This window comes from Gorilla gorilla, chromosome 7, assembly GCF_029281585.2.
Source record: "Gorilla gorilla gorilla isolate KB3781 chromosome 7, NHGRI_mGorGor1-v2.1_pri, whole genome shotgun sequence".
Lineage (NCBI taxonomy): Eukaryota > Metazoa > Chordata > Mammalia > Primates > Hominidae > Gorilla > Gorilla gorilla.
Genome location: NC_073231.2, coordinates 11,833,765 through 11,845,458, shown reverse-complemented (window position 1 = coordinate 11,845,458; position 11,694 = coordinate 11,833,765).

Below are 11,694 nucleotides of genomic sequence, written 5' to 3'. Positions count from 1 at the left end.
AAAAGTACTGAATAATCCACACCTGAATTTCAGTGATTCAGACTCAGGTCCACCGCTAAGACCAAACGTCCTGTGCTGCCACCTCATGGCCGGCAGAGGGCAATGAAACCCATCTTTCTGGCCATGCAGGGCGCATGCGCTTCCTCCCGCGGCAGGCCGGGTCTCCAGAGAGGACCTGAGTTTTCTTCACCCACGGTCAGGGAGGCGCCATCGCCCTGGCTTTGGGGCTGGGGCCTCCGGGGAGGTTCCGGTAGGGGCGTTGGAGAGGCCGCTCTTTTTGCAAGGCCCGAGACGGCGGGCCCTGCGCAGGCCGCCCTATTCCGCGCCCTCAGGGCGTCAGTATCCGCCTGAGGCCGGATACCCCCGCTGGGCCCGGATGCCCCCGCTGGGCCCGGAGCATCCTTGGCGCTTCCCTCCCAGAGCCCCGCAGAGGCTGAGGTGGCGCGGGGGGGAGGCCGGCTCCGCGAGAAGCGGCGGCAGCAAGGGCTGGAGGACCCGGGCTACGGGGCTCCAGGGCGTCTGGCCTGGGTGGGACTGAGCCCATCCAGGGACTGGGACTCCGGGGTTGTGGTGTAGGTGGATCCGGGGCAGGCTCAGGACCAAGTCCCTCTCCTTCCACCAAGGAGCGCCCAGAGGCCGGCGGGAGCTCCAGGTTCACCTCCTCCTCCTCCAGGTGTTTACTTTTCCTTTATTTCTGTGAGGCCAGAAGTTGTCTCCATCCTTCACATTGGTGAATCGGGACCCTAACACTCATTACCTCAGGTTTATTGTTATTGCCATTAACAGTGTTGGTGGCATTATCACTAAGATCATCGTTGTTGTTATTATTGTCATTTATGATTATTAGCAGGTGTGTTCATCATTTTGTCTCACTATGCATTTTTTTTTTGGGGGGGGGAGGGGATTGGTTTTGTATGACGTTGAACTGAGCTTCTTTAATATTGACCAGTGTTGTCAGATTTCTGAAGAGCATTCTGGAGGACAACTCCTGCCTTTCAGCACAGCCACAGAATTTCATGGGCACAGGAGAGCACCTAGAATATTCCCCTTTCATTGCACAGCAGCTTTGGGAAATAGTGACTGCCTGGCTCTGAGATGAGGTAGAAAAGACTGGATAATGGGGCAAGTGTTAGCACCTCCACTGGTGTTTTCATGAAGCTAAGAGCACTGTCTCCCACGTAGACTTAGAATAAAATCTGATGGCTCTAAAGGGCCATGGCTGCCCTTCCTGGGACTTCCTGGGAACCTTTAAAGCTTCTGTGGTTCCTGGAGTAAGTAGGTTGCCAAGTCTGTGCCTCATATGGTAGCACCAGTCTTTTCTGGGCCAACAAGGGCACTTAGAATGTTTCCAGAAGCTCAGGCATGCTGTCTCTGTTCCTCCCTTCTGTTCAGTGGCAATTCACTGGGTCCCTGGCTGATATAGAACATCCTGCAGAAGGTTGGGCTTGGGTGACTTCCTGGCCAGCCTTCCCAGGCAGTCATCTTTGAAAACGTTGAAGAGACTCACAGAGGCCATTCACTGGTATTTCATGATTGCAAGTAGGGTTTCTGGATCCTTGAGTTTACTTAGAATATTTGAATGGCTCTGAATGGCCAAGAAACCCTCCCTGGTCTTAGAAGCTGCCAAAAGCTATTACTGGGCCTCTGAAGAGACTTTTAAATTTTTCCAAGTACATTTGGGCATAGGAAACTTTTCCAGGTGTAGCTGAGCCAGCTCAGGTCGAGTCCTGAAAAACTGGTGGGTATTGGGGGATCTCATCTTACGAAAGAGCAATTGGTGGCAAAGCTGGGTCTCCAGGACAGCTGTGTGTGTATATGTCTGTAGAACATGCCTTGTAGTCATCTTTGGTAACTGAACACCATTTGTGAATGGATAAACTATATTCATTGCTGTACAATAATGAAAAATCCATATTAACAATGGCAGTAATAAAAATATTGATGTATATTAACAGGAATAATGATCATCATGATACTAGTACTAATGGTTTTAATACTGATAATAATACTAACCCTATGGACTTGGGACATATAAGTTTTCCATAAGTGGATAATAGACATAAATATTTGGCTGTGTAGGGTTATTTCAAGTCCCAAAAAGCAAGGATGAACATCTAGAACGAGAAGAAAAACAATCTGGAGGTGAGTATGTGCACACCTGGGGACTCCTGTGTTAACTTCTGGTGTTTCAGCCTAAGAGAGAATGTTAATATAACCCTCGTCCTGGAACACCATGCTGACCAACATCTACCAGCTTTCAGGAGATAAGACAGCTGGCTGATGGGGCAGGGATCCAGAGAAGGCACGGGTCCACACCTGCACATGTTGCCTAGTGGCAGAGTTCATGACAAGCAACAAGCCCCAGGACAATGTCATTCCCAGCCACCTGGCTGTCATCTGTCTTTCATGGCCCCTCTCTACTGGTACCTCTAGACACTGGCATGTCCTCCAGAGGGTGTAGGAGGGCATGGTACTCAGTACTCTCCCACCTGCAGGAGGCAAGAAAGATGGAAACAGCTAAATACCATGGCTTCTGGATTTTTTTTGGTGGGCATGGCATATTTTGCATTTGCTTTAATAATGGTGGAACCCAGTCAGTGGCTTGCAATACAGATCTAGATGACTCTGGACACCTGTAGAGATTTTGACAATTTCCAGAAGGTCACAAGTTCTTGGAGGACTTTTTCATGAGTTCTTTGACTGAAAAGGTGGTTCAAAGAGCTTCTATACTGACTTAGAAAATGTTGCAGAGGCCAGGTGCGGTGCCTTATGCCTGTAATCCCCGCACTTTGGGAGGCCAACTCAGGCGGATCATGAGGTCAGGAGTTTGAGACCAGTCTGACTAACATGGTGAAACCCCCTCTCTACTAAAAATACAAAAATTAGCCGGGCGTGGTGACACGCACCTGTAATCCCAGCTACTCAGGAGGCTGAGGCAGGAGAATCGCTTGAACCTGGGAGTCGGAGGTTGCAGCGAGCCGAGATCGTGACACTGGACTCCAGCCTGAGCGATGGAGCGTGACTCTATCTCAAAAAATAAATAAATAAATAAATAAATAAATAAATAAATAAATAAAAAGAAAAAAAAAAGAAAATGTAAGAAAATGTTGCAGACACTCTGGTGAACATGTAGACCCTCTGCTGCCACTCCAGGTAAAAGTTTCTTGGCCACAAACCTGATTTAGCAATATCCCTTCATCTTAGGTGGGTAACAGAAAGCCATTCATGACCTATCCAAGCATGGAGAAGGGATTTGACTTAGAAAACTGTTAGGTGGACTAGTTGGTGAAAGAAAGTGCATTCTAGGGCTCACAGGCCTACACATAGAGTTGCTATCACATAAAGCATATGTACGAATTCTTTCTGAGCCCATGGCAAGATGAGGGTGCACTTCATCAGTCTCCCATGCTGGTATGAATAGGTACTTGCCTGAAAAATAAAAGAATAATTCAGGAAGCCCATTCTTCTACAGGACACCAAGCAGTACAGTAGGATTCCTGGGGTTGCTGTGGTATTTATGTTTTAAGGTTGTCTTTTAATCATCTTCAGCAAATTCAGCAGTCTTCAGGAACATAAAAAAATTATTCAACATTGCATAAAAACGACCACAATTATATCCATGATAAAGAACTGTACCAATATAATAATATTAATAACAATCATAATGGTGATGATATAAATGTCAATTTAATGAAGAGAGTAATAAAAAACAGATATTTAAGAACATATTCCTATAATCCTGTGACAATATTCCCATACGAGCCCTCATGTTATTGATTAGATGGAGAAGCTTAGGGCTACATCTTGAAATATCTTCTGTGATGGCAAAGAAGAGTGGCAGTAGGGAGAATAATTCTGAGCCACATGAGAGCATGGGCAAAAGTGGAGATACCTGTGCCATGTGGAAATACATTACAAATGGACTATGGCAAAGGGTCTGGCCAGAGTCTTGCCTGACACAGGTCGTACAAAAGCCTTCAGTAGTTCACCCCAAGAAATAGCTGGTCCAGGCTGTAGATGAGAGACACTGGGCAGACAGATCCACACCCGCCTCCTGAATCTCAGAAGTCTGGTGTGCATCGAACATTAAGCCTCTAGCCTACTGAGACTTCACCTCCCAGCTGGTCTTCTACCATCTGATTCTTGAGCCCCATCACGTTAGTGTCATCTCCATACTGGAATTGCCAACAATGTCTGATGGAGGGTTTCACCCTGGATACTTGGTACCGGCAATGTATGAAATACCAGAAGGGAGGCTCCAGGGCTTCCATAGAAGACACATTCTAAAGTTACTCAGGTGATCAAATGGTCATCTCAGAGATTTTCAGTAGAACTGCAGCATTTTGTCAATACCTGAGTGAATGCAGAAACTATCCAGAGACACGGGCATTCTAGGAAGCTCCTTGTGTAAATCAAATACAAGGAATATCTACTTCTGGGCTCAAAAGCTAACTTAGAGAAAAAAAGTGCGATGCTGGCAGAAGGCAAATAACTCCACTTCAGTTCCCAAGAGAAAAATAGTTCTGTAACCTCTGAGTTTATTTAGAAAAATTTTGGAGCCTCAGGAAAACGAGTATATCATTCCTGATGTTTCCAGGACCGATTGGACTGCTTAGGCCTTTGGGAATATTCTAAGTCCTCTCAGGTTTCCATGGGAGACTGTAACTCTACTCCTAGAGCTCACACAACCCCCGAGCAAGCTTATTGTTTTCTAAATATTCCAAGGAAGCCCATCCAGGGTATGCCTGTATTGGTGAGTTTCACTTTGGACTGGCAGGAGAAGACTGAGAATGATACATCCTGAGTTCACTTGGTAAAGGTAGGGGAGCCAAGAAGTCCAGATCTGGAGAGCACCTGAAACACCAGATGGCAGAAGGACAGTAAGGAGGTAAAGTCAGCTATGGAGTTGGAGCTTCATGTTTACTGCATGTAGGATTCTGAGTTCCAGGACTGATGGGCTGGTGGGGATCAGAGACGTGTCTTCCTTGCAGGGAGCCAGGCCAAACTAGCCATCTGGTTGCACTACTGAAAGCTTTTGTGTGCCCAGTGGAGGGCAGGACACAAATCACAGTCCCTTCACCTCTGGCTGGTAGTTCTCGATGAGAGAGTTTTGCACACAAATGTTCATATTAGCCCATGGTCTGCTGTGGCTTGCTTTTCTTTCACCTGCTGTTTTTGATGTTTGCCATCATGGAACACATTTCATAGAGAAATTCTTTGACTCTGACTCCAAATTACACAAGGAGGACACAATTTGTGAAGTTTTCATATATTTAGGGGAAGCTTCACATTAATTTTTGTATCCTTACGTTTATATTGTCTCCAGTATTAAAATTCATACTATTTAGGTCATTGAGTTCATTATCATGATTATTAATTATTTTTCATTTATCATTTCTTTTTATTGATTAATTTTTGTGGCAGCTGTTATATAACAATCACTAGAGTTTCCCTATTCATGAAAGATGTCCAAGTTAATGGAGATAACTAGGAGTGTTACTTTACAGGTATGTAAATACAGATAATCTTGGCTGGACTGTGGCTATATTGTCTGGTGTCCCTTTGAGGGTGAAGCCTCTTGTATTATTCTAAGTGACCTCTGGAGAAAGCAACTGTCTCATAATTGCAGGGACGACTTGAGAAGGCATCCTGAGCCTATGCAGAAATGCAGAAACACTTCCATGATCTAAACAACCTATGTGAAGGCCTGAAAGCCAAAGCAAGATCCTCTTATTACAAAGCTGTCCAACAAAAAGTTTTCCAAGTAACACTGGAGGTCCGTCAGTCACTCTTCCTGGTCTGGAAATGCCAGAAATGTCCTCCTTGGTCCTTCTGAGAGTCAAGATCTTTTCAAAATCACCTCAGGAGCCACAGAACCACTCCATCCTACCTGAAATTGCAGGATGACTCTTCTTTTGGCCAGAATCTCAAAAAGATATTTGTTGATAGTATTGATTCCTGGGAGCCGCCATTGCTTGCAAAAGATGTGCCAGAGACTAGACATTTTCTGTCTCCTCACTTGTCCGGGGAAGACTGAAGTTTTACTGAAACACAGAGAAGGGAATCTGACCCTCTGAGCAGCCTCAGGATTTTCTAAGTCTTCCAAGCAGAGTGGAAATACTGGTGAGGACCCATTGCACACCCTGATTGTCTGGAATCACATAGGATGATGCTTTCAAACAACTCTAGGTGGAGATACATTTTCTGAGATATTCCAAGGAGGAGGGACACAATTGGACCAGATGTTAGAAGGACAGCTGAGCATTAAGTGCCTATGTAGTGTTTGCAGCTTAGTGTCCCATGCAGAAGGGGAACCTGGGTCCTGGTGTTAGAATTCAGTGTAATTCTGGGTTCCTGCTTTCCTTCCAGGAAATCCCACTTCCAACTGGATGTCTGGATGAACTACAGAAAGCTGCTGAGTGTCCTGCAGCAGGTGAGCTGTGGCCAGAGCCCAAGGATGAAGGGGGCTCCCTCACTCTGTGACTGTGAAGAGGAAGCCTGAGGTGTAGCAGGCCCAGGCCCCAGAAGTATGGAAAAAATGAGGTAGGGAGGGAGGGGACCTCAGGAGAAGACTGAGGTCTACAGAATCCCAGGGTCAAGGGGATGGTGCGGTGTCCTGGCACTATCCTTGATGTTCCAAGAGGGGTGAGAATCCATCTCCTGAGTAAAAACTTCACATGGGGTGAGGAGGGGAGAATTGAACACAGAGGAAGCAGGGAAGGCCAAGACAGCGACCAGCCTTACAGCAATTTTAACCAGAAATGGACACAGACCCTGGGCCCCATCACAGGAGTGCAGGCCTAGGACTATCTCCAGGTGATGCATAGCTCCCTTGTCAGGTTAGTGGGTGCAGGGATTGTGATGTCTGCAGGGGTGTGGAAGGCTGGGCAACGGGAGCAGCTTACTGGGCTGGACCAGAAATACTGAACTTCTTTTCCATCAGTGAAATCCGCTTCTGGGTCAGAAAAAACTGCGAGTTCTAGAGAGGCAGGGCCTAGGAGGAGGTCAGGTCCTGAGTCTTCCTTGTTTGACCCCCTCCCACCCCCTTTGTTTCTGGGTCTGTCCTCACTTCCACCCAGCGGATCCTGAGTCTCTTCCTTTGAGTCCCTGTGAGTGTGTTGTGTGCAGTGGGGCCAGGCTGCTTCATCCACTGCACGTTAAATGTTTCCAATAGTTTCCGGCCAAAGCTTAGAGTTGTCAGACCACTGACTTTGAATGTTGACCTGGTTCCTTGTGGAACAGAGTAATAACTATTGAAGTTTAAAGTCACTTTCCTGCATGGATGGTGAGGAGGCAGGCTGTTCAGGCATAACTGTCCTCAGGCCTGGAGGGCTGTGGAGGTCACCGTGGGCGGTGGGTGGATCCGGAACCTCTGTGGCTCTAGACTTTCAACTATTTCATTTTTTCTTTTGTAGTTTTTGTTGGTTGCTTGCTTTTTTACAATGGGAACTAGAATGTAAGATGCCAAACTCAGCCTGTGGGGAACATGGATTTTCACAACAGCAACCACAGAACGTGGTTTCCATTTCTATTCCCTGTTCATGTGGGAGGCAGAGAAGGAAATAAGGTGCTCAGTTCCAGGGACATCACAGGACTAGGACATGTGCAGTGAGGGTGGAAGGTAGAGGCATTGCTTTAGGAGAATAAAATTACTGCATGCACACACATATATATGTATATGGATGTATGTACACAAACATGCATATTTATAGATTCTGTTCTCCCTCTAGTCTATATAATTTTCTTTATTTCACACTTGATATGATTTCTAAATGTAAATACCTTTGAGACAAACGTGAATTGTGAAGGGATTTAAAAATGTCAGTGAAAAATGGAATTAACAATAAAAATATAAATATAAACTTTATTTCTCAATATAAGCTCTACTGAGGTCCAGACACTCCATTAAGGGATGATCCCAGCCTTTCAGCCCATTGCTAAACAATTGAGGGTAACGGAATTTAACTGTGTCAATGCAGTCTTCTATTATTAACTAAAGAAAAATGGGTGCCCTTTACGGTTATTTTAAGATTAGGGAAAAAAAGGTCAGAAGAAACCAAATCAGGACTGTAATGTTGATGCCTAATAATTTCCCATGAAAACTCTTGCAAAATTACCCATGTTTGATGAGAGGAAGGAACAGAAGTGTTGTTGTGGTGCAGAGGGACTCTCTAGTGAAGCTTTACAGGGCGCTTTTCTGCAAAAGTATTTGCTAATTTTCTCTAAGAACTCTCCTAGTAAGCAGATGTTAACGTGCTTTGATCTTACAGAAAGTCAACAAGCAAAATACCTTGAGCATCCCCAAAACCTCCATGGCTTTTGCTTTTGAGAAGTTTGCTTTTGCTTTGACTGGACCACTTCTACCTCTTGGTAGCCATGGCTTGAATTGTGCTTTGTCTTCAGGATCTTATTGATAAAGCCAGTTTCACTCACTGTTAAAATTCTTCAAAATAATGCTTCAGGATCTTGATTCCGCTTGCTCAAAATAGCTACTAATAGCTCTGCTTTTGTTCACTGCTGATCTAGGCACGAGGGTATTTAGGACCCATCGAATGTAAAGTTTCTCAACTTTCACATTATAGTCAGTATTGTGTAAGCTGAACCAATTGAGATGTCTGTGGTGTTGGCTATAGTATCTCTTGTTAATTGTCAATCCTCCTCAATGAGGGCATAGAATCGATTTTTTTTTTCTCAAAAATTGGTATGGATATCCTTCCTCTGTTGACTTCATCTTCAACATTGTATTATCTCTTCTTAGAATGAGGTATCCATTTGTAAATGACTGATTCTTCAGGTCATTTTTCCCGTAGACTTTTCATAAAGAATAATTTATTTCACCATTTTTTGTACCCCAGCTTCACTGTAAATTTGATGTTTGTTCTTGCTTCAGGTTTGAAAGAATTCATGTTGCTGCCATAGAAGGGCTCTTTTCAAACTGATGTCTTAAATCTTGTTCAGATATGTTAAAACGGGGCCAGGCACGGTGGCTTACGCCTGTAATCCCTGCATTTTGGAAGGTTAGAAAAAATAAAGTTTTTTAAAATTTTATTTTATTTCATTTTAAGTTCTGGGATACATGTGCAGGATGTGCAGGTTTGTTACATAGGTAAATGTGTGCCGTGGTGGTTTCCTGTACCTATCAACCCATCACCTAGGTATTCAGCCCACATACATTAGCTATTCATCCTGATGCACTCCCTCCCCACTCACCCCCAGACAGGCTCCAGTGTGTGTTGTTCCCCTCCCTGTGTCTATATTCTCTCATTTTTCATCTCCCACTTATTAAGTGAGAACATGTGTATTTGGTTTTCTGTTCCTGCATTAGTTTGCTGAGAATAGTGTCTTCCAGCTTCATCCAAGTCCCTGCAAAGGACATGATCTCATTCTTTTTTATGGCTGCATAGTATTCCATGGTGTATATGTATCACAGTTTCTGTAGCCAGTCTATCATTGATGGGCATTTGGGTTGATTCTATGTCTTTGCTATTGTGAATAGTGCTGCAATGAACATACACATGCATGTATCTTTATAATACAAGAATTTATATTCCTTTGAGTATATATCCAGTAATGGGATTGCTGGGTCAAATGGTATTTCTGATTCTAGGTCTTCGAAAAATCACCACAGTCTTCCACAGTGGTTGAACTAACTTACATTTGCACCAACAGTGTAAAAGTGTTCCTATTTCCCCACAGTCTCACCAGCATCTGTTGTTTTTTAACTTTTTAATAATCACCATTCTAACTGGCATGAGATGGTATCTCACTGCGGTTTTCATTTGTATTTCTCTAATGATCAGTAATGTTGGGCTTTTTTTTTTATGTTTGTTGGCTGCATAAATGTCTTCTTTTGAGAAGTGTCTGTTGATGTCCTTTGCCCACTTTTGAAATTTTTAAATTTTTATTTTTTAAGACAGAGTCTTGCTCTGTCACTCAGGGTGGAGTTCAGTGGCACAATCTCGGGTCACTGCTACTTCTGCCTCCCAGATTCAGGCAATTCTTCTCTCTCAGGCTCTTGAGTAGTTGGGATTACAGGTCCGCACCACTACATCCGGCTAATTTATTGTATTTTCAGAAAAGACGTGGTTTCACCAGCTTGGCCAGGCTGATATTGAATTTCTGGCCTCAAGTTATCTGCCCACTTCACCCTCCCAAACTGCTGGGATTACAGGCATGAGCCACTGTACCCAGCTTTTGCCCACTTTTATATGGGGTTGGATTTTTTACAGTTTTGGGTTTTACATTTAAGTCTTTAATCCATTTTCAGTTTATTTTTGTATAAGGTATAAGGAAGGGGTACAGTTTCAGTTTTCTGCCTATGTCTAGCCAGTTTTTCAAGCACCATTTATTATTAAATAAGGAATCCTTTCCCCATTGCTTGTTTTCATCAAAAATAAAATGGTTGTAGATGTGCAGTCTTATTTCTGATATATCTATTCCATTCCATTGGTCTATGTGTCTGTTTTGTACCACTACCATGCTGTTGGGTTACTGTAGCCTTGTAATATAGTTTGAAGTTAGGTAGCATGATGCCTCTAACTTTGTTATTTTACCTTAGGATTGTCCTGGGTATATGGGCTCTTTTTTCATTCCATATGAATTTTGAAGTAGTTTTTTCTAATTTTGTAAAGAATGTCCATGGTAGTTTATGGGAATACCATTGAATCTATGAATTACTTTGGGAAGTATGGCATTTTCATGATATTGATTCTTCTTACCCATGAGCATGGAATGTTTTTCCATTTGTTTGTGTCCTCTCTTATTTCCTTGAGTAGTGGTTTGTAGTTCTCCTTGAAGGGGTCCTTCACTTGCCTTGTTAGCTGTATTCCTAGGTATTTTATACTCTTTGCATCAACTGTAAATGGGAATTCATTTGTGATTTGGCTCTCTTCTTGTCTATTGTTGGTGTATAAGAATGCTTGTGATTTTTGCACACTGATTTTGTATCTTGAGAATTTACTGAAGTGGCTCATAAGCTTAAGAATCTTTTGGGCTGAGATGATGGGATTTTATAGATATAGGATCATGTCATCTGCAAACAAAGACAGTTCAACTTCCTCTTTTACTGTTTGAATATGCTTTACTTCTTTCTCTTGCCTGATTGCCTTGGCCAGAACTTCCAGTACTATATGGAGTAGGAGTGGTGAGAGAGGGCATCCTTGCCTTGTGCCGAATTTCAAACGGAATGCTTCCAGCTTTTGCCTATTCAATATGATATTGGCTGTGGGTTTGTCAAAAATGACTCTTATTATTTTGAGTTATATTCCATCAATACCTAGGTTCATGAGGTTCTTAACATAAAGGAATGTTGAATTTTATCAAAGATCTTTTCTGAGTCTACTAAAATAATCAAGGGGTGATTGTCTTTAGTTCGGTTTACATGGTGAATTACATTTATTGATTTGTGTGTGTTGAACCAGCCTTGCACCAAAGGGATGAAGCTGACTTGATCTTGGTGGATAAGTTTTTGATATGTTGCTGGATTTGGTTTGCCACTATTATATCGAGAATTTTTGCATCAAAGTTTATCAGAAATATTAAACTAAAGTCTAGTAAATACATTGAAAATAATAACAGACTGATTACAACAGTAAATAATATGAATCCTAAGTGTTCTCACAACTAATTTATAGAGTAAAAGTATTGTTAAACCAAATGAGCTTGGCCAGAAACTGTATAGAGTCTGAGATGTTG